A 24,665-nucleotide genomic window follows, 5' to 3' on the forward strand; every position below is an offset into this window, starting at 1 on the left:
CGAGTTTATATCACACAATTCTGACTTTATATCACACAATTCTGACTTTATATCACGCAATTCTGACTTTATATCACACAATTCTGACTTTATATCACACAATTCTGACTTTATATCTCAATTCTGACTTTATAACTCACAATTCTGACTTTATATCATGCAGTCTGAGATAAAAAGTCTGAATTGCAAGATGTAAACTCACAATTGTGAGAAAAAAAGGCAGAATTGTCAGATAAAAAGACAATTCGCAATTGTCATTTTTTATTTATTTTTTATTCTGTGGCGGAAACAAGCTTCCATGGATCCCTGAGTATGAAGGCAGGAAAGATCAACATTGAGACAGAGAATAAAATACTAAAGAGGAGCACAACTTTAATAATCAATCACCTCTTCAGAAAGGGATTGATGAGTCTAAAATATGAATAAACAGATTTTTTTTTTCTTGTTAGTCCAATAACAACATTTATTGAAACCAAAATGACTCATGTGCTTCCTTTGCTTTATGAAAACATTTCAGAATAATTCCACATGTAAGGCTGATTTCATATGCAAACATGTAACCCAATCATATTGAGCATTTGTACATACAAAGTCTTAAAGCAGACGCAACCCTTAACTGGACCAAATCACAAGCTTTCTAAAAATCAGAGGGCCAAAAAAAAAAAAAAAAAAATACTACCATTATTTACCTACCATTATAAGCACACTTCAGGAAATATAAAATTATGCAAAATTCTTAGAAAATTCTCTTTGAATTCATGATGTTTTTGAAATGTTTTTCAAGAAAAAGTGTCAATATAATGACAAAAAATGTGGTGCAACAAACAAAGAAAAGTGTTCTTCCCTTACACCCTGAATACATGTGACTGTACACATCTTAAATATATATTTAAAAATAAAAAACAATGAAATAACTCTTCACTTCCTGTCCTCTCGCACCACAGCTTGGATATGGTGAAAATTCGATTTTAATATACATAAGCAGTGACTATAAATGCAATAATGTATTTCTTTTAATGTTTCTTCATAACAGTTTTCTGACCTATATGATTTTTGACTTTTTGCTGCTTTCATTTTTTGAATAAGCTTTAGTGTAGTAATGCTTATGATATCTAAAAATGCCGGAACAGAGCAAGTAGAGAAAAGTAGAGATGTTTGCAGTAATGTTCAAGCCATTATTATCTATATTTGACTGCCACACTGAGTACACAACACACACACACACACACACACACACACACACACACACACACACACACACACACACACACAGGCTAGGGTTACTGCTTTCTCTCACACAGCACACATGTACACATCTCACAGGCTGTCCGACAACAACAGGCACACGAGTCCTACTCCTTTTCTGTGTGTCAAGTTCTCCTCAAAGTTTCATGGGGCTGAAGAACGATCCCGTTATAGTCTGGCGGTGAGAAACTGACCCGCTCTGTTGTTTACACATCCCACAGTCACTCTATCCCTGCGTAACCACAGTGCCATGGCAACAGACTGACAGGTAACCAGCGCGCCATGGCAACAGACTGACAGGTAACCAGCGCACCTGTAGCGCACGCGACGGACGGAGACGCCACACCTGAGATAAAACCAGCAGTGAAAGCTAGCAGAGAGAACTCGATAGTGTTACATTCATACTCATTTGCATATTCATAGAACTGCGCATACTAAATGAGGCAAGGGTGTCGAGTTACAGTCAAGATATTGTAAGGCATGAAGAATTTTTTTCAAGGAAAAAACATTTAAATATGTCGTTTTGGTGATCAAAGATGAGTTTTAAGGGATACAATGATTGACTTTAAGAACAACAGAAAACTACAATTGCAATATGCCTGGCCCAGTATAAAGCTATCAGAGAGAACTTATACAGATGATACGGTCATGAACACACACACACTTACACACACACGGCCTCATGAAGTGAAAAGCTCTAGAGCACATGAACTGCCAGAGGAAATAAAGTCAACCAATTATAGAACGGTTTGCTGGTCTGAGCTGGTGCTCTTCACGCGTCGGTCAATAATTACCTTTTTTTTTTTTTTGCAATGAAATGAATGGACTATATTTTAGTTTGATAATGTACTTTATTTAATATTTTGTATTTTTAGGGGATTTTATGGTACCAAATTATATTTACGCTGTACTTATAATCCATTTATTAACTTTTTGACCTGAAAATAAAATTTCCAGCTTAAACTGTGGTAAATCTTGAATGCTTTTAGAGCGACAGACTGAAGTTTGATCTCTTTTCAAAGACGACACTTGGCAGATTATTGCTGAAGTGAAAAAAAGTTTTAAAAAGTGAACTTAAAAAAAGTTACTGAATTTTACGTTTATTGTTATTAAAAATAAAAATATTCGCAATTTTTATATGAAATATATATTTTCAAAATCATGTTTTACTCTAAAACTGTGAGAAAATCAAAAAGCCATAAATCTAAACAAGTTGTGTTCAAAATTTTAGCTTGATTTCTCAAAAAATGTGCTTTCAGTCAGATTTAGTTTTGCTGCAGTACCAAACGCTTCCACTAGATGAGATTCGTCTCCCATTCATTTCCAATGCGCTCATTTTTGACCGAGAGGAGCACAAGTGTGACTATTTTTGCCAAGCGTGCCGCACAAGTCCTGAAAAGTGAAGCCAAAGCGTCTCGATCGCCCCCCGGTGACTGGTCCTAGTATAGGTCATAAGCCCCGCCTCCCTGTGTTATTCAACGGGACGTGCGACCAACTAAACAATTAAATCACACTTCAAATATCTTTTTTCGAAAGGTGGTTTCTTTCATTTGCTGTCGTTTTTATCACGCTGATGTAAGTTCAAGTGTCTGTTTCAAAAATAAGTTGGTTTTTAGTTAGTTACGTGATGGTGTAACGTCATCATGATTGACAGCTGTGATTGACAGCTTCTCTGAGCGAAGTATAGTCACTGAAGCACCAACGGACATTTTTTTCGGGATCTTCAGAGGACTGAGGAGATTGTATTTACTTTATTTTAACAAGCCTCTTGTCGTACTGCAATCAATTTTTTAAAAAGTGTGCAGAATCCACTCTACCTGAGTGCATTCTGCGAGAGTGAGGGCGGAGCGCTGATTTTGCGGCTTTACTTCCTGCTCACGACTGCGCAGGTCTGGTCCCGAGATCGCTACTGCGCAGACTCAAGTTCCAATATGTCAGCGCCATATCGGGACACTGGCGGCTTCAGTTCTCATCAATGGAAGAGAGCGAAGGGGCGTCCTCCATCTTTTTTTACAGTCTATGATTTTTGCAGGACCATTTAACCTGTTCGAATCATGTCCATGATATTTTTTTGTGTGTGTGTCCACATTGCAAGTGCCAAAACCTTTACCAAGTTTCATACCATTCCAAGAAAGCATTTTAAAGTCCACCCTGTGGTGAAAATCCAGCTTTTAATGTTGTTTATGTGTCTATGTGGTGTTTTTAATATGCTTTAAGACAAACCATGTGTAAGTTCATAAGTCGACAGCATTGCTGAGTATTTTCTCCTTAAAACTGCAGTGAACCAAAGACAGTCTCAAACACACGCTTTGAAATCGCTGGTGTTTCTGACGTCACAAACTACCCTGTAACCAATCAGATCAACGTGTGATCGTCAACCAGTGGATCTCTAAGCTGAGTGAGTGAGTGGAGGCGGGGCTCATTTGCATATTCATAGAACCACGCATACTAAATGAGGCAAGGGCGTCGAGTTACAGCCATTGAGAGCATCACAATGTTGGCCAGTCCTCGACTTTACGCAAATATCAAGCGAAATATCAACCGCGTCTGTCTTGAGCGTTTAATAATATGCTGGTTGTGCCGGAGTTTATGCTGGATTTAGTGAGTAAATCATTATTTACACATCGGATGCTTTGCAATTCATTGTGATTATACTGGCTGGGTTTATAATATAACATTAATAAATAAATGGCCACTTAAAGAGGGTGAACCTTAATGACTGTTTCTTTAACACACTTAAGTACCATTTTAAAAGGTGCACTTTGTAATAATGTCAAATTTAAATGATATTTTAATAGTCTTTTGTCACGCTTTAAAGAAGCACACTTATTTTTATGTGTACAAAGCACACATAAAGTTCTTGATTATAATGTTAACTGTATTGCGTTATTCAATATTACATTCAAAGTTAATATATTTTAAATGTACTAAAGTGCAGCTTCATCCTTACAAATGTTTAATTGCAAATATATTTAAATCCATGACATGCAATTTCAATAGAAATGGCATTAAATATTGTAGTTTACTGTAAATGCTTGTCAGCAGTAACTTTAACCATATTTCAAAAAGCATATAATTATGAAAGTACATATATAAATATAAAAAGTACATGTTCAAGAAATTGCATTTCTCATAAATTAAACCATAATAATTTTCCGTTTAATGGTAAATAATTAGTAACCAAGTGTCCGAAAACACTACATTCAGTTCGCACTAACTTATCTTCTTTTAAAGTATATTATTTACAGTATTCCTGGTAAAAGTGTCCTTCTTTTTCTTCTAATGTTTTAAACACTAAGATATACTGTATCTTATATTGACACATGAATTTGTTTCCTAATGGATTAATTTTGCAACATTAAATCTGTTGTTCCCCATTGATTACAGTGAAGCTGCATACTTTACAAGAAAAGCAAACTGGAAACACTACAAGTGTGTGAAGGTGCGAAAAACCCCGGCAGGAACAACACAACGAAGCCCACCGAGGTGATGTCAGCAGGAAGTGATGCGTGTGATTGATGTCAGCAAAGACACTTTCCCCTGCCTCTGTTCATTTACTCACACTAATTGCTGGCCTTTCTCTTTCTGTGTGCGTACGTGTGTGTGTGTGTGTGTGTGTGTGTGTGTGTGTGTGTGTGTGTGTGTGTGTGTGTGTGTGTGTGTGTGTGTGTGTGTGTGTGTGTGTGTGTGTGTGTGTGTGTGTGTGTGTGTGTGTGTGTGTGTGTGTGTGTGTGTGTGTTTCTCAAGGCAAACCCAGTGGTCCCCCTGCTGTCACCAAGGCAACTGAGCAGATCATTCATATCACTGTGTATCTCCTTCCAGCATATTAATATCACAGAGATGTGTGTTTCTGGATCATAGTTTGGAGTGGATTTTGAAGTTTACAGTAAATAGTGACAGTGTGGGTGTTATCTATCAGACAGCGTTTATAGTGATAAGAAAGAAAAAAAAAAATTTCATTTCCAAAATCCTGTTGAGGATGACAGAAAAAAGTCCACAATTTATTTTAATTTTTTAAGGCAAGGCTATAAGACTATAAAATATTTATATATAAGCTCATTTTTTGAGATATCAAGCTCAAATTTTGAGCACAACTTGTTTAGATTTATGACTTTGATTTTCTCACAGTTTTAGAGTAAAACATGTTTTTGAAAATATATATTTCATATAAAAAATTTAAATAAATGTAACAATAAACGTAAAATTCTGTAACTTTTTTAAGCTCACTTTTTTCCACTTCAGCAATAATCTGCCAAGTGTCATCTTTGAAAAGAGATCAAACTTCAGTCTGTCGCTCTAAAAGCATTCAAGATTTACCACAGCTTAAGCTGGAAATGTAATCTTCAGGTCTATGCTCAAAAAGTGAATAAATGGATTATGAATACAGCGTAAATATAATTTAGTATAAAAAAAAAAACTCCTAAAAAATACCAAATATTAAATAAAAAACATTATCGAACTAAAATAGTGTACATTCATTTCATTGAAATAAAATAATAAATTTCAGTCATTTTTGACTGTAGTACTAAAGTCATATTGTGTCCTGCATCATGAACAAACATGCCTGGGTAAGACAGACGAGTGTCACGAGCTCAGGAAGAGCTGTGAATGAAACCCAGTGAGTGTGTGAAGGGCTAAACACAGATGTGCTGACACCACAGAAGAGAAGAGGAGAAGAAGAGAGGAAGACACACTCCCGAGGGTAATGCTGTTTCTGGGCCGTAACGGATGCTTTCAGTGTTCCTGAGGGGCCTGATGTCAAGAAATTAACTTTATTTAGTTGCAGGTGCAAAACTTTCTTTGACACACTGGGCCAAGATTTACTAAACGCAAACCCTCCTTTGGTGTTAAAAAACACTGTCAGGATTTACTAAAGACACGGAGTGAAAAATGAGCGCTGTAGAAGTTGTGGACGGGGTTATTTTAGCATCTGATCTTGTGTATTTTTTAGGAGTTTCCCTTTCAGACGCAAAATTTACGGGAGAAGAGTATTTAAATGAATCACGTAAGTTGGGGATTCACCGATATGAACATTTTGGCCGTTACCGATAACAGATAATTCTTTATTATTTGAAAGCCGATAACCGATATATTGGCAGATAAATCTAAATCCAAATTTTTATATAATTTTTGAGAGTCTGATTACAAAAACAAAAGTTTCACCATTAAAATCCATGACCCAAACACACAATTATAATGTTCTAATGATAATTTTATGTAGCCGATATTACAGACTTTACTGTATTTTCCATTTTTGAAGTGATTTAAATCATATTTCAAGTAATTCAAACCCATCATGTTGAACAGTGCGCATCTGAAGCGTCTCAACTGAAGGAAATAATACATTATTTATCGGCTTTAATATATCAGACAAATATTCTTATCGGACCGATAACGATAACATTAAAAATGAACCGATATCGGCCGATACCGATATATTGGCCGATATATCGTGCATCCCTAATGCAAGGTGATTTACTAAGGTTTGCGCTAGTCAGTTTACTGGTATTTGCACCATTATTTACCGGCCAAAAAAAGCACGTCTTAAACCCGACGCTAATTTTCGCTTCTCTTGGTAGATTGCGTTGTTCATTATGGAAATGATCCGGCTGCATCTGTCTTCTTTAATTTGCTCATTATCAGAAGATGAACTTTCCACTTTTATGGGATCGCGCTTGCATGCTAATTTGGACCGTTTAGTAAATCTGGCCCATGAAAAGCACATAAAACACATGATTCAGTGATGGTTTAATCCGTGGTACTTCAACAAACTTGTGAAAAATGCCATGGTAGAACCACCAGCAAATACAACACACAGACTGGCACTTATGAGCATTTATACTCCAAAATGACTCTATTAATATTAACTTAAACTTAGCTTTAAAGCTGTTGTGTGGTTTTTGTTTTCCAGTTTAATGTGCACAGATATCCATAAATACACAATTTCTAGATTGTTCTCCCCAAAACTATAAACTCTGTCTCTGTGGCGCTATCAAAAACGTGTTTGTTTAAAAAATATTTGTTTGTATCAAAAAAAAATCTGTTTGTTTGACCGTATAGCTAGCTAGTTGCTAACAAATGGCTAAATATAAAGTTGATGGAGACATTAAACATCATCATGCCCAACACAAACTCAATAATGCATGTTTACAGGTTTGTTGTGTTTACACTCGCGCTCTAGCAAACAAACCAACTTGTAGATTTTAAATAAAGATTAAAAGAGTTGTCGAAAGCTTAGCGGTGATGGCGTTGAAGTCATCCAATCGTGCCGTAGCCTAACTTTGTTATAGCCGAACTTTAGCTTGTTATTGTCTTCAAAAATGTAAAAGAAGTTGTGCATTTTTGAAGATTATCTTGGTGAAGAAATAAAAGGTTTAAGTACTTTTGTTGGTCACAGAGTCTATTTTCTGCAATAATCCAAAAGCCAGTGGAACAATCCTATTGGATTGTTGTTGAGGGAACCAGAATGATGCTGACTTCCAGTTTGGCTTACAAAAATACGCCATCCCTGCAGGACTTTATTCTGACCAGCCCAACATGGCAACACTAGCCCAACCGATGACCAATGGCAGCTTTGTACTAGTGGCACAGAAATGATACTTCTCCTTCAAGAATAATCTTCAACGAGAACAAGTGATGGACTGCAACAGGCCATTTCCCTTTAGGTGAACACATTTGTCGTATGGAGAATCAATGGAGAAACGGGACAGATAAAGACGCTGCCGTTTATATTCAGCTTTCCTCAGCTATAACCCTCGGTGCTCTTCGGTCCGAAATATGTTACATTTGTTTGTTTTTAAAAAAAAAAAATTCTTCATCGGAATAGTACGAAACTTGGTAAAGGTTTTGGCACTTGCTATGTGGACACACACACACACAAAAATAAATAAATCATGGACATGTCTGGCGGTCAAAAATTTGCACATTGGAAATGAATGGGAGACGAATCTCATCTAGTGGAAGCGTTTGGTACTGCAGCCAAACTAGATCTGACCGAAAGCTCATTTTTTGAGATATCAAGCTCAAATTTTTAACACAACTTGTTTAGGTTTATGGCTTTTTATGGCCGTTTTTGAAAATATATATTTCATATAAAATAGTATTTTTGCACATTTTTTATAACAATAAATGTAAAATTCTGTAACTTTTTTAAGTTCACTTTTTAAAACTTTTTTCACTTCAGCAATAATCTGCCAAGTGTCGTCTTTGAAAAGAGATCAAACTTCAGTCTGTCGCTCTAAAGCATTCAAGATTTACCACAGCTTAAGCTGGAAATGTAATCTTCAGGTCTATGCTCAAAAAGTGAATAAATGGATTATAAATACAGCGTAAATATAATTTAGTACCATAAAATCCCCTAAAAATACAAAATATTAAATAAAACTAAAATATAGTACATTAATTTAATTGAAATAAAAAATAATCAGAATTATTTCAGATTTCTTTAAGTCAGAATTTACAGACTCGTACTTGGAAAATCTTCAAGCAAACAAAATGCATCAATAGAAGTAGAAGTTACAAAACTACACGATTATAAAACCTTTGGAAAACTTTGTCAAATAATTTCAAACATTTTTCTTTCTTTTTTTTTTTTCTTCTAAATTTGCACCAATTCATCACCAAATCTATTTCAATGGGTTATATTCTACAAAAATTGTGTGTTTATATGTTTGTCTGTGAAAATGCAGGGTTTAAATATGTCCTTGACTTTTTGTTTCAACCCTGTTACACACTGTCACAATAGTTTTGCGGGATAACGTTTTCAAAATCTTTCTGACCACAGCAACTTTCTCTACAATCTTTATTTATTCAGCCTCATGATACTCACAATGTAATTGTCCGCTGGTATAGGAATGAGGTGGGAAAAAGATTTCTTCAAAAGTTTTCAAACATCAGAAAAGTATTTTTGGGCCAAGAAAATCCCACATCTAATTCTGCAATGCACAGTAAACACTGCATATCTGACAACACAACGAGAAACTCTTTAATGTGGAGTAAACTTAAAGTGAAAAGCATGTGGGTGAGAGCGCGTCCCAGATGAACACATTAATCGTGACAACAGAATGTTTAAAAAGATTAGAGTGAATAAATCCTCTAGTGTTCTCTTTTCATTTCATTACTCATTTGCATGGTCATTCCCTCTCTAATTGACTCATTCTGTCGTGTCACATTAGGCTGGAGTGGGTGGGCTGTGTTTCCAGCTGCGAGTGCTCTTTCCCTCTCTCGTGGGCAACACACATTAAACATGGTTATGTACTGTGAGTAAACCTTTCCCTGACCTATTTTCTGTCCTCAGTCAGGGCTGGAGGGTCTCCTTACACACACACACACACACACACACACACACACACTCACGGGACGGTAGCAGAGCTACATAATAATACTACATAACCTTTCATAATTGGATCATGAGATTATTTGAGATAACTGCAATTACCATTTACTTTACATTTCCAATAATACACAATGGTGTTTAAAAGGGAAGAGAAAGCACTTCTTGAGAAAGCACTTTGCTTGCGCTTCTGCGGTTTGGTTTGCTCTCACACAGCAGTTATACATACGTGAATATTGAATTTATGTTTAATATTCGATCAATTCAATACATTTGCAGACATCCTTAATCTCCGATATCTCCATTCTGCTCTCTGTTTGTTCTGTTGTTTGTTCAGTGTTGCTTTGTGTGGACACAAACACTTGTACACATGCTGTGTGGTATCATTTTTTTGGCATGGGAGCATTTTATTGAGAATATCAATATCCAACCCAACACCGATGCCAGTAACAGCGCATCCTTCATTTGAATCTAATATGAAATAGCTCATTTTTATGCAGCACTCCTGTCCATCTCAGAAAGTGCACTGAGGATTCACTGAAGAAGTCCATACACATAATACACTCCATTTTCACTATATTTCATGCATATGCAAAAGTCTCCAGGAGAAGATATGATGCATTATTCAAGTGTAATCTATGAGTGATATGAGTCTGAAGACTGGTGTGTTCAGGTTTCCACATAACTCTGGCTATATGTATGTTGTTTATTAATCATATGATTAGTAATCTCATTCTACCCTGCGAAACATCTGTACCTGACATGAACACAACAATAGAAATCAATGAAGAGAAAGAAATCTCCATTATTTTATGAAAATTAATTACCAGCAAAATTGCATAAAAGGTGACAAGCGTAAGCAGAAGGGATTTATCATAGGGAGTGTATTCTTCGTATTACATAAGATGCCCATGCCTTTCCATTCCTCCGTCGCTCTGCCCTAGTGAATACCCACCAGGTGGCACAGCGGACTCCATCATAACGTCTCTGAGCCACGCGGCCCAATCTCTGAGCTTAGTGCAAAAATCACTCGTAACACATCCAGATGATGGCCGCTGGGACAGAGGATCAGTCTTATGCTGAGGGCATGCTTAATACAAGCTTTATTAAAGAGCACACACACACACACACACACACACACACACTGTCGGATTACAGATATACGCACACACTCCACCACAGGAGATGATAGTTTCATAAATCATAGGCCTACTGCTATGTTGCTGTTTGTTTGGGTTTTCTGTGGTTGCTCCTTGCTAAGGTTTTCTGGGCGGTTGCCAGTGTGTTTCTATGTAGTTGTTAAGGTGGTTTTTTAGAGTGGTTTGGGTGGTTTTTAGTGGTTGTGCACGGGTCCACCAGTCAAAATAGCCCACCCCCAAATTTGCAATATTTTATTCTGTGGATATAGCTTAGGTCCGTCCTGTCATTTAAATCTGTGTCATTTAAATCTCTCTCTATATATATAAAAGTAGAGATGCACATATATGAACATTTTTGGCCGATACCGATTACCGATAATGCTTTATATTTGAAAGCCGATAACCGATATATTGGCTGATAAATCTAAATCCAAATTTTTATATAATTTTTGAGAGCCTGATTACAAAAACAAAAGTCTCACCATTAAAATCCATGTCCCAAACACACAATTATAATAATGTCAACAATACATTGTATGGGTCAAAATTATCGATTTTTCTTTTATGCCAAAAATCATGAGGATATTAAGTAAAGATCATGATCCATGAAGATATTTTGTAAATTTCCTACCTTAAATATATCAAAAATGTATTTTTGTGAGTGAATGCAGCACAATCGCCAACATAAATCAACAACTTTAGAGGAGATTTTCTCAATGTTTCGATTTTTTTTGCACCCTCAGATTCCAGATTTTCATAATAATTGTATCTCGACCAAATATCGTCCTATCCTAACACACCACACATCTATGGAAAGCTTATTTATTTATTTATTTGTTTATTTATCTATAAGTCTCAATAAAAAAAAATAAAAAAATACCCATAAGACTTTGTGGTCCAGGAGACAGAATTAGTAGATAGTTGAAGGTAAAAAGTGTGTGAGGGGTTAGAAAAGCTTAAAGTATCTGTAAAACCTTCTGTTCACTCTACATCCTTCAGCAACATCCCACATTTACTGTACTCAAAGCATGCATTTAGGAAGAGAACAGCGGATTTGAGCCCCGGTCCACTGTCACAGAGTTAAAAAGCTATTCTTCCTTTCATCTCCTCTCGTCAGAAGAAGAATCACACATTCACAAACGTCCTTCCCTGAGTGATATAGCACTTTATACAGCTTATAGCTCTCTGGAATACTTGACCCTGATTGGGTGTATTCTGTGATCAAATATTTTTATATAATGGCCACGAAACTGTACATGGACTGGCATTTTGAGATCACACTCAATCATTAACAAGCTACACCTGTTCATTTAAACCCCATCTGTGCTCAGCTTCATCACTGTACTGTAAATACCCGTGACTATGTGAGGCCTCACTGCAACACAACAACAGCTACGATCCGTCCTGCGAGATGAAGACTCGTCTTGTGGTGTTCTGACAGGAAGCTGTTAGGAAGACAGAAGCTGGAGAGCTTATACAGAAATGCAAAAAAGCTCTGAATTTTGCAATCTTGCAAATGCTCCGTGATGTCAAGTGTAGCAAACACTGCAAAAGCATAACCCAGCCACTGATGGGATCAGGCTGTCCACACAGAACCAGAGCGAGACATCCGCAATCTCTCTGGAAGAAATGCACTGACATCCCGGTTTTCTTTTTTAATCCGAATGCACAGTGTATTAACATTAATGATTAATAATTTACAGACATCCTAATTTACAGAATTAACTAATTGGCTAAAAAATCCCTACACTACAAGAGGAGAGTGCGCTTACATCCACTGCTTGCTCAGTGCACTCGATGTGGGCTTGTGTTTTGTTCTACATTATATCACTTGACTTGCATTGTTAAGTGTCACCAAACTTGATATTGTGTTCTGCGGCTAGTGTCTCATGTTGGAGTAGCATTTGACCGATGATCTTAGAGTAGTGTTGAATGCTACTTGATGTTGGTGTGTGCTTATTTAAGAGTATAAGTACCAATTGGACCAATACAGAAGGGATGGCCTGCTGTCCACTCGGTCATTCGTATCGAGCACATTCGGATAACAAAAAAATCTGGTAACACTTATTTTACAGTGTCCTTGTTACATATGTTACATGTACTTACCGTAGTAATAACAGTAATTATGCATAACTACATGCAACTAACCCTCAACCAAACCCTAATCCTACCCTAACCCTATAGGAAGTACATGTAGTTAATTAATATTACTCAGTGCTTAAATGTATAAGGGGAAAAAAAATCCTTTCTGCTGCTCTCTGTGTAGAATTCATGATCGTTGGCACTACAGAAGATTATTTATTATACCTCCCATAAGAAAGGCCAACATTAAGTCAAGCCAGGAGTCTGCTAAAAGCCATGTGACAAACCTGTAAACTTCTGGAAGAAATGTTGTGGTCTAATAAGACCAAAATTGAGTTCTCAACATGGGAACTTGCAACATCAAGAATTGCTAACAAATACAGTCTAACTAGCAATCAGATACGATTTCCCATCTACACACCTTTAAGAAGTCTTAACAGAATATGTTTGTGGAAATGCAATTTGATAAAGATGATTATATGAATCGAGTGAAAAACACTAGGCGCGTTTCCATTACAGATTTGCGATATTTTCTAAATGACCATAAAAAGTGATTGCGAAACAACAACGCCATTTTCCCTTCTCGCGATAATCATTCCAGAAATCATGGCGACGGATGTTGGTTGGTTTATGTATATCTCAGTCGCCGCACTATCCATTATTGTTAATGGAGGAGTCGTAGGAGTTTTATTCAAGCATTAATGACAAGGAAAGACCCTTAAACTGATATGAGGAGTTTCTGGGTGTTTCTCCCTCATTTCTGCTTCAAGATCTTGATAATTTGTGGCATTTCTTAGTCGTTTAGAATCCAGTATTCCTGTGATTATTCTGTCTTTTAAGAGTTTAATGAAGAACTCGGTCTCGTCTTCTGTCCAAACACACCGCGTCATCTTTAAAAATGAAGTCAGGTGACTGTAAATGCACAAAAACTGTTTCCATTTCAGTTTTGCGAAATATTCCTTTTTCAAATTGCCTGAAAAAGCACCTCATGCGAACGAAAAAACGTTTTTGCGATATATGGGAGTTTTTGCGAAATTGACGTGTTTCCATTGGGCGTATTTTCAATTCTCAATTTCAATTTGCGCAATTTAAAGGGTGATAGAAACGCGGCTAGTGTTTTGTGTCAGAGCCCGAACACCACAAAGTGGATGTTATTCCTTTGTAAGCCAGACAGATCTGCAGGCGAGCGCAGGAAAGAAGCAAAAAAGCTACTCAGATATCTTAGAAAGCTTGTAAATGCTGAACATGTAATACAGCCTTTCTAAATATTCATCTCAAACACAGAGATTCACTTCAATCACTCAGTCCTGACTGAACAAAGATGAACAGTGCTGTCTCTGACTTCTTCAACCTGATGTAACCACACTAGAGGACTAACACCTTTACATCTGACCCACTTACAGACAAACCACCTGAACCACAGCGGACCACGTCTTCTCCTGAATCTGCTCAAACCAAGAGATCTCACCAACTAAAGGCCGTCATATACATACATCAGGACAACATTTACTTTTAAAGGGGTGGTTGATTATGATTTCACTTTTCTAACTTTAGTTAATGTGTAATGTTGCTGTTTGAGCATAAACAACATCTGCAAAGTTACAATGATCAAAGTTCAAAGCAAAGGGAGATATTTGCTTTTAAAGAAATCACTTTTTAAGGACTACAACAAACGGCTGGTAGAGACTACACCACATTCCTCACGGGTTAGTGACATCACAAACCCTAAAATGTACATAAACCCCGCCCCCGGGAACGTTTTCATGATAGAATATGCTAATCAATGACTCGAAGATAACTACACATAAATTCATTAACTAACCTTTCAGAAATGTTGTCTACATGTTGTCACTTCTTCTTGAGCCTCTCCATCTTTGTCTGACTCCGGTTTGAACATAAAAGGCTAAACAAAATTGAAATTTTCAGTGTGTCTGTGTATGCGAGGTAAAATGACACAAGCTGTTGAAGCTCCGCCCCCTGTACCGGGAGCAGCAGCTCATTTGCATTTAAAGGGACACACACAAAAACGGTGCGTTTTTGCTCACCCTCAAAAAGTGAAATTTTTAACTATATAAAAAATATATGTGGGGTTTACAAATCATGCACTATGTTTTGAGGTCATCACATAGTATTGCACAAACAAACAAAAACATCTGAACATAAATCTTTATTAATCGATAATTGCCCCCCTGTATTCATAATTTTAGCAAACAGGAATAAAAGTATTTGGTGTTTTACTGCCTCTAGTGTTCATTTTAGCTGGAAGCTGCATTTCAACAAACAAATTCTGTTAAAGTCCCCCTGAGGTGAAAATCCAGCTTTTAATATTGTTTTAATATGCTTTAAGACAAACTCATGTGTAAATTCATAAGTCGACACCATTGCTGAGTATTTTCTCCATAAAACTGCAGTGAACCAAAGACAGTCTCAAAAACACACTTTGAAATCGCTGGTGTTTCTGACGTCACAAACTACCTTGTAACCAATCAGATCAACGTGTGACCGTCAACCAGTGGATCTCTGAGCTGAGTGAGTGAGTGGAGGTGGGGCTCATTTGCATATTCATAGAACCGCGCATACTAAATGAGGCAAGGGTGTCGAGTTACATTCAAGCTATTTTAAGCTATTAAAAAAAACGTTTAAATATGTAATTTTGGTGATCAAAGATGAGTTTTAAGGGATACAAATATTGACTACACGGAGACTTTAAGAGTCCTAGATGTAGATGGGAAATCTTAGTTGATTGCTAAGTGATGGTAATATGTTGCTTTATTTGGATAGCTACAGAATCAGGCTATCAGGCCAATGAACCCAACTCTCATTAGACAGCAAAATGTTATCAGAAGTTTTCAGGTTTGTCACTTACTTATGGCCTCACAGCTGGTTTGAGTCCTGGCTGAGTCCCAAGGCCTTTCTCTGCGCTGTTTACAAGATCTTCCTGCGCTCAGTGTGTTTATATCTACGTGTGTGTCTAGGGTGTTTTCCTGTCTACAATCCAAGACACTGGGATAAGTTCCAGAATTCCCATGACCCCAAACAGAATGCAATACAAACATTGTATATTTCTTTTATTGGTATAACTAATGGCTGAGTGACTAAATCAAGCAATGACTGCTGTTTGTAAGGTCTGTCAATCATCCATGTCAGAGTCATAAAAACAGATTTAAGTGATTCATACTGCACATTTTTGAAGACATTTAACCTCAACACACACTCATGGCAGTCGTGATGCCTCCTGATTGAACTCTGCTAGACAATGATAAGCCATGAGCAGTGTTTTTTTTTTTTAAACCAGGCCATTATACTGTAGTTGAGTTTATTTTGTTAAGTGAATCAGAGATGTGACACACACACAGGTCAACCAGCACTTTCTGTGAGCGCTGTGAGAGCAACTCTACAGCATAATAGAGCTTGAGTTATCCAGACACATTAACCTCAAACACACGCTATTAGAGACACCGTCCTACACCTGACGTCCAACACAGAAACACCACATCACACATTCAATCACTCTCGCCTCTCCTACACAAAGATAACTACTTTTTTTGACCAGGCAAATAACAAAGTGTGACAATACGACCCTGAAACTGGTAACAAAAAGAGTGTATTAAATGTTTTTGAGGTCTGTTCAGATATTCATACAACAAAATATTCTGGGGGGCCATGAAACGTTTGTGAAAATGATCAAAAATGTTGGCTGTGGCTGGGAACTTTCTCCAAAACACTGGTGGGGAAAGAGTTAAGAGTGCTAAAGCGATTCACTTGCGGATGTATACCACAGCAGAGTATGATTTAATCGCTGTCATTGTGAACGCAGATTAAGGCCTGCTGTAAAATCCAGGTAATGCCTTCACCAATAGATTGTTAATGATTAGCTGGTGTCTACAAGTGTTGTATCTGCTGTAAAACTGTCCTGTGTGTGATGGCTCTCAGTGAGGGGTCAGCGCGGGACACAGCGGTTAGACAGATAAGAGGCTCATCTGCAGTCCCTGGAGGCAAACACACACACACACACACACACACACACACACACACACACTCAACATCTCCCAGTGAACTATAGAGACAAGACCACACAAGCATAAAAAGGTGCAGACTCATGAGGACGGAGTTAACTGTGTTCAGTCTTTTTTCAAGTCAAGTCACCTTTATTTCTATAGCGCTTTTTGCAATACAGAGTGTTTCAAAGCAGCTTTACAGAGATAACAGGAGAATAATGCAACAAAGTTTGTTTCTAGAAGAAAATAGCGTCACAGTCCAGCTTAAGTAAGTTCAGTGATGGTTAATTTCTGTTGTAAAAAAGTTATTAATTTAGTTCATTTATATATATATATATATATATATATATATATATATATATATATATATATATATATATATATATATACATATCGGCTCTTTCTATCCATCTATACGTACACTTTAAAAAAAGCTTGGTTGTTATAACCCATGTTTGGGTCAAATATGGACAAACCCAATTGTTGGGTTTAAAATAGTAAAAAAATAGTCCATATTTGACTCAAACGTGGGTTATAACAACCAACCTTTTTTTAAAGCGTAATCACTATGTAATGAATCTATTTGTGATATAAGACTATACTGGGCAAACTGGGCTCACGTCAGTGTGACACAAAGTTGAGCGGACTGGGCTGTGTGTGTGTGTGTGTGTGTGTGTGTGTGTGTGTGTGTGTGTGTGTGTGTGTGTGTGTGTGTGTGTAGCCCAGGGCAGGACCCACCTCTGCCTCAGATAATTGGTGTCTGTGAACCCAACGCCCATAGCAATGCTGCTAATAAGACATGTTTCCTCTGGCACACCCAGTGCTTCTCACAATGACAAAATAAAGCCTCGGTCCACACGATCTGTGTCTGGAGGCAGAGCTGCACATTTCATTTCGTGTGCCAGATTTACCTTTTTATTTTCATTTCAGAACATTACAATTCTCAGCCAATAACATATTGAAGATGATTGACTGTCTTTTTTTGTTGTTGCTGTTGTATTGTTTGTCTGTGTGTGGTGTGTCTTTTTTAATGGGGATTTGGTGACTTTTGACTACTGCTATAATGTCTGGTCTACTTGGTCCACTTATTCTGTCCTAGAACTGCCCACATATGCCTGCTACAGACTGTGATTTCCACAATCCTATAAGATCATTACAAATCACACATGGATCTAATAAACTTATAACATGTATGTAGACTGTACGATGATGACACCTATTGAATCGTGGGATAAGATGAAATTTAGTATAGAAGAATAAGTCATTTAAAAGAGTGTTTAATGCAATTACATCAGAAGGAAAAAAAGTAACACCATGATTTACATAGTCACTATTGCTTATTGAATTTGTACAACCAGGATTTAGAATCTGGTAGCATTAGAATCTGGTAGAATTTGGAATCTGGTAGGATTTAGAATCTGGTAGGATTAGAATCTGGTAGAATTTGGAATCTGGTAGGATTTATAATCTGGTAGGATTTATAATCTGGTAGGATTTATAATCTGGTCGGATTTGGAATCTGGTCGGATTTGGAATCTGGTAAGGTTTGAAATCTGGTTGGACTTAGAATCTGGTAGGATTTGGAATCTGGTAAGATTTGGAATCTGGTCGGATTTAGAATCTGGTAGGATTTAGAATCTGGTAAGGTTTGGAATCTGGTAGGACTTAGAATCTGGTAAGATTTGGAATCTGGTAGGATTTAGAATTCGGTAGGATTTGGAATCTGGTAAAATTTAGAATCTGGTAGGATTTATAATCTGGTAAAATTTGGAATCTGATAGAATTTATAATCTGGCAGGCTTTGGAATCTGGTAGGATTTATAATCTGGTAGGATTTATAATCTAGTAGGATTTATAATCTGGTAGGATTTGGAATCTGGTAAAATTTGGAATCTGGTAGAATTTGGAATCTGGTAAAGTTTGGAATCTGGTAGAATTTGGAATCTGGTAGGATTTGGAATCTGGTTTGGATTTGGAATCTGGTTGGATTTATAATCTGGTAGGATTTGGATCTGGTAGGATTAAGAATCTGGTATTCCTCCTCCCCAGTATTTCCCTCCAGCATTCGCCCAGCATATTCACAAACCTGAACCTCAGTGATGAAACCACATCTATCTCCGTCAGCGCTAAACCTGCAGCTGGGTACAATGTTGCCAACACATTATTTTCCATGTTATTGTGTTCTAATAATTGGGTCCTATGATTCCACTGGCTAGTTTCACATTTTCTCCCTCACACCGAACATTATAATTATGGGCTTAATATAATAACTGGCCGCAGACCAGAGAGAAACCCCATAACATATTTGTTAGTGTTAGAGGAGACTCCTGTAATATCATATATCATGAGTCCATATGGTGCCGCCCACACGTTGCAGGGTCTCACGCCAGCACCCACAGCTCTAATTGGTATTTGTGGAGGCCGAGACAAGGCGCATTTGTTGTGCTGTCTTATTAACCAAGCGGCGGACAGCCTGTGTGAACTAGGAGGAGCACTGGGACACACCTTCACCAGATGATGGATAGCCTTCTAAAGGAAAACCAACACACGTTCCTTCAAGCTCATGAACTGGCATGACCTAAAAATAACAGGCAGACCTTTAACATGGTTGTGTTCGGAATGAAATCTTGCTTCTTGGTTTCAATCTTTTACTACTTTTTTAAACAGTGACCCAGACAGCAACATAGTTTCGGCCCAGATCCGGCCCACATCTGGTACGCATGGAATCCACATGTACCGGATGTGGCCCGGATCTGAGCCGACACTATGTTGCTTTCTGTGGAGTGAAATAGTAGGCAACGCAGACAGAAACATAGTGTCGACCCAGATCCGGCCCACATCTGGTACATGTGGAATCCAAACGTACCAGATGTGGGCCGGATCTGGGCCGACACTATGTTGCTGTCAGGGGAGTGAAGTAGTAGTAATACTTTTAAAGATGTATGCAGCTGTACATGAATTCCTGACTAACAAGCAAAATTAAATTCCTCACGATTCCCATCCCTGCATGAAGTTCAATCAGATTGGCTGAATATTAAGCTGTATCTAAGCATAGCTAATGAAGACAGTGACAAAAGAAAGCCAAAACATGAAGATTGGAACAGACTTTGGTCTGGAAGCACACAATGTGCCCATTTCCCTCTGATGAGGAAGAGGCATCTGGACAGCGCTCTCTCAGAACACTGTGTTCATCCGAGCTGTGGGAGAGGGAATTTAATTAAAGGAGGATTGTGGGAAGAGTGGGTGGACACATGTGAAGCCACATAAACAGCAGCAAAGCCACACCTTATGTAACAACAAGCATCTTCAGATCTCATTTCCAGAAAGAAAAGATCAGTGGACCAGAGATTGTTCTCAGTGTGTAAGAATATAACAGAATCACAGTGTGATGTGCAAAAACACTACAGCTAAACACATAAGATATTATGTTTCTTATCATACTGTTATAGATATGTTCCAGTCAGGTTTTAGTACAGAATCTGCCCTCCTTAAGGTTTTTAATGATATTTTATTAGCAGTTGATTCTGGAAAGGTAGTTTTCTAAAAAAAGGCTAAACGTTTTTGAAATGTTCAGTGCATGTGTGTGTGAGGTAAAAGGATACAAGCTCTTGAAGCTCCGCCCCCTGTGCTGGGAGCAGCAGCTCATTTGCATTTAAAGGGAGAGACACAAAACGGTGTGTTTTTGCTCACCCTCAAAAAGTGACAATTTTAATATGCTATATAAAAATATCTGTGGGGTATTTTGAGCTAAAACTTCACACACACTCTGGGGACATCAGAGACTTATTTTACATCTTGTGAAAAGTGCATTATACCACCCCTTTAAATGTGCTATAGAAATAAAATTTGTATTGTATTGTATAAGCGTCTGACCTCAAAACATATTGCTAGACGTTTGCTCCAGGGGTTTGTCTAAACACTGCAGCACTTTCACCAAAACCTATCGACTTGTTTTCCTTCCCAAATTCTGCATACGCATCGACACAACATCTCTAGTCCAAACAGGATTGTACTTCAGTGATGATATGAGCCTTCTATCATGTCTATCGGTGAGAAAGTCCATGTGTTCAGATTTCACCTCAGTCATTAAGCACAAGACTGGTGCTCTAATCTGACAGATTTGCAGCCGGATAAAGATATGCCGAGATTTCGATCCACTGACGAGTTCACACTCCATTAAGACAGCTTTAGGGCTCAGAGCCGCTCGGTTAACATGTCATAACCCTATCAAATATATTCCTCTGAGCAGCTCACAACAACACAACGTTTACAATGTGTCCAAACTAGTCAAGAAATGGCACGTTTACAACCACATGCACATTTTCTGTCATCGGTAAAAGAAGCAGAGCGTGTAGTTACGCAATCAAAGACAAGTCTGTAAAAATAGGGCCAATGTCCTTTAAATATGAAGACATTTTGATTTTTTGTTTTACCCGTATTTTGAATTACGCATTGACCTGTGTTGTGTTTTAGGGAAATGTTTGGATAATGTCCTGGCTGATCCATTTCTGAATGTTTGAATTGGATTTGCTGAAAGGCCTCACTTCAGTTAAGCCAAATGCATTCAGATCTGCCCTCATTCCAGTACGCAATGCTCTTATTTTACAATACAATCAACAACCAGTGAATAAAAATGTGTTTTTTCTTGTTTAACAGCCATTTCATTTGGAAATGCGGCATTATACGGTAGTAAAGTCTGTCACAACAAATCTTAATTTGTGTCTTGTTGTATTGCTTGTAATGTCTCTATGTTCTGTTGACTTTTGCTTGTTAAACCTGAAGCAATGTTTGTGTTAACTAAATCTACAGAACTTGAAGGCTACATTCCACGGTTTTAATTCATTAAAATGTGTGTTAATATTTAACTATTCCTTTAAATACAGAAGTGTACAGTAGCACAATTTGGTTCCAAAGTTGGTTCGTATGAAGTACCATGAAATGTCTATGGTATTGGTATTAACTAATACAATTTTGGTATTGTGATGAGCCAACAGAAGTTACGGCTACACTATTACTCCTTACCAGGCTTTTTTACAGTAAAATCTTACTGTAACCGAGCCATTTTGGCTCCAAACTGTCAAGCAAGTCCAAAGAATATCCATATACTTAACAAAATATCCTATAACAGTCTTTATTATGGGCCATGTTTTAATATAGAAATGAACAATGAAACATCATAAACATTTGTATGTTGAGTGAACAAACACTCAGACTTGCCACCAGAGAATGCATGTGTGAATGCATCACCAATGAACGCATGCTTCACCAGAGAGTGTGTGTGAGAACAGGTTCTATTGTGTTGTATCGGACACACCCACCATCACTGAATCATTTCTGCTGTCATCATTCTCTTTACCCGTCTGTGCAGGAGTGTCTCAGTCATTATCCGACATGCATATACACCTAAACACACACACATCACCACCTCTGCTGTCACTCGCAGTGTGTTTTCTCTCTCTCTCTCTGCTCCCTGGCAGTGTGAACATACTAATTGAAGGCACCTCTGCCCTCCAGCCTCCCTGCAGTGTCCTGTGACAACGATATCATCAGTCTGCTATGCATACATATATCAGCTTCCATTCCCATCCATGCACGTCTCCACCAGTGATCAGTCTGTCTCAGCCACAGTTTCTGTTATAATACCCTGCTAAACCTTGCTGTAAAAAATGGCCAAATTCTCATCACACCAAGTATCATTTTCCATTAAAACAGTAATATACCGTTGAAAACAATGCATTTTGGGTAATATTTGTCGTTTTCGAGAAAATAGCCCACAGGAATGTACTGTAGATTACAGTAAAGAACTGTATAATTAACAGTAAATTACTGACACATTTGCGGGATTTTATAGTGTAGTAGTGGTTAGATATTAATAAAGTATGATACAAAGAAGTAATTAAAGAATCATAATAAAACGTTTTATGATATTATAATCTCTTCATTAAAACTATAAAGAGCGCACCGACGCTCTGCGTGCTGTAACTGAATATAACTGTAAATATACATAAAAATTAAAAATTATGCACAGTGACGACAATATGCTGATCGTCCAAGCCAACATTATTCAAATGCTAATTGGTTAAGCTGTAATTAATTATGTGCCGGAGAAAAACACGCTGAGAGAAATGTAGGCCTTATGGTTCCACAAGAAGTTCCAACAATAAAGTACTTTTTCTGATGCATAAAAGGCCAGTGTGTGTGTGTGTGTGTGTGTGGAATAAGAAGAGCTGATGCTTGCGATTCTTACTTTAGAGCCTCATAAATCACCCTGTCAAACTACTGGGTCAGTGTGAGAGTTTGAGAAGGAAACAGATGCAGAACCATCTCACACCAGCACACTTTCACCTGTTCTGCGGATCACAATGTACTGATTTTTGCTGAAAACTCAACAGAGAAATGGTTTATATATTTAATAACCACATGGCAATGCCAATTGTTGGATAATCCAGTAAATTAAATACCTGTATTGATTCATTTATTGATTATTTGAATGTGGAACTTGATGGACACAAACCAAAACATTAATGTTCATTACAACCAGAGATGCACCGATATGAACATTTTGGCCGATAACCGATAATTCTTTATATTTGAAAACCGATATATTGGCCGATAAATCTAAATCCAAATTTTTGTATCATTTTAACCTAATTACAAAAACAAAACACTCACCATTAAAAGCCTCAAACCGACAAATTATAATGTTCTCATTATAATTTTATGTAGCTTATATGACAGACTTGTGCTGCACATGTTGCACTGAACCATATTTTCCTTTTTCGAAGTGATTCCAATCATATTTTAAGCAATTCAAAACCATCAGCTGAAGGAAATAGTTCATTATTTATCGGCTTTCATATTTAAAAAAAATTAAATAAAAATCTTATTGGGCTGATAACGATAATATAAAAAATGAACGTATATCAGCCAATACCGATATGGTGGACGATATTTCATGCACCCCAAATTACACATGAAAAAAACAAATCGCAATATATAACACTCAACTCACCCAAAGATTGTTATATGAGGGAAGGTATTGAGAAAGAAGGGATTGTAAAATAAATAACTAATAATAATAATAATAATGTGCTTCAGAGTTGTGGTTCATGTTGTTCTATGCTCTATTATTTCCATTAGCAGACAGTGGTGCCTTTAGCAAAGGTCACGTCATGACTTCCGCATCATTACCAGCTCTGAGCTAACAGATGACTGTTGACGTGGTGTGTTTGAGTGTGACTCTTCCTAAATGAACCGCTAATTACCCCCGCCTCTCTGATGCTGCTCATTAGCTAAGCCTTTGCTCAAGCGGTCAGAAACCCAAAAGGGATGGTTGAGAAAATGACAGTCACAAGACCTGACAAACTCAAATCCGGATGAGCACCAGTGCTAGCCTCTGCTAGTCACGGTTTCACTCAGTTTGGACTTTGATTTTTCCTGTTTGCATTATTTCCCGCCGCTAGTTTGTTGTCATGGTTACAGGTTTGATTTTGTGCTTCAGTTAAGGTGCGTGTAGTTAGTCATTATTGTTTTCAGTTGAATATAAGTTAATGTGTGCTCCTTGTCTTTGTTGGGTATGTTGTGTTGCTTCCATCACTGAATTTTTATTTTATTTTTCCTGCTTGTTCAAATTGCTTAGTTAAAATGAGCTTAAGCAACACAATTGCTATACATTATGTCCTAACTTAATTTGATTGTGTTCAATCTGCTTAAATATATGTCAAATATAAGTTTACTTAATCCGTTTGTGTTGGATTACATGGATGATTTGTGTTGCATTAACTGAAACTGGGCGGTGCTTGTTAGTTCCCAGCATGCTTTGCATATGGTTGAATTAAGAGAGAATAAATGTTAAAATTAAGTGTTATT

The 24,665-nt window shown here is 37.4% G+C and overlaps 1 protein-coding gene across 3 annotated transcripts in view; it reads right to left on the minus strand.

Moving 5' to 3' along the window:
* The window catches only part of prkcab (protein kinase C, alpha, b), a 210,817-nt gene that overhangs the window by 129,572 nt on the left and 56,580 nt on the right, over nucleotides 1–24,665 (minus strand). The gene's annotated exons all lie outside the window — the stretch shown is intronic.

This window comes from Leuciscus leuciscus (genome assembly GCF_965113295.1).
Source record: "Leuciscus leuciscus genome assembly, chromosome: 1".
NCBI classification, from domain to species: Eukaryota; Metazoa; Chordata; class Actinopteri; order Cypriniformes; family Leuciscidae; genus Leuciscus; species Leuciscus leuciscus.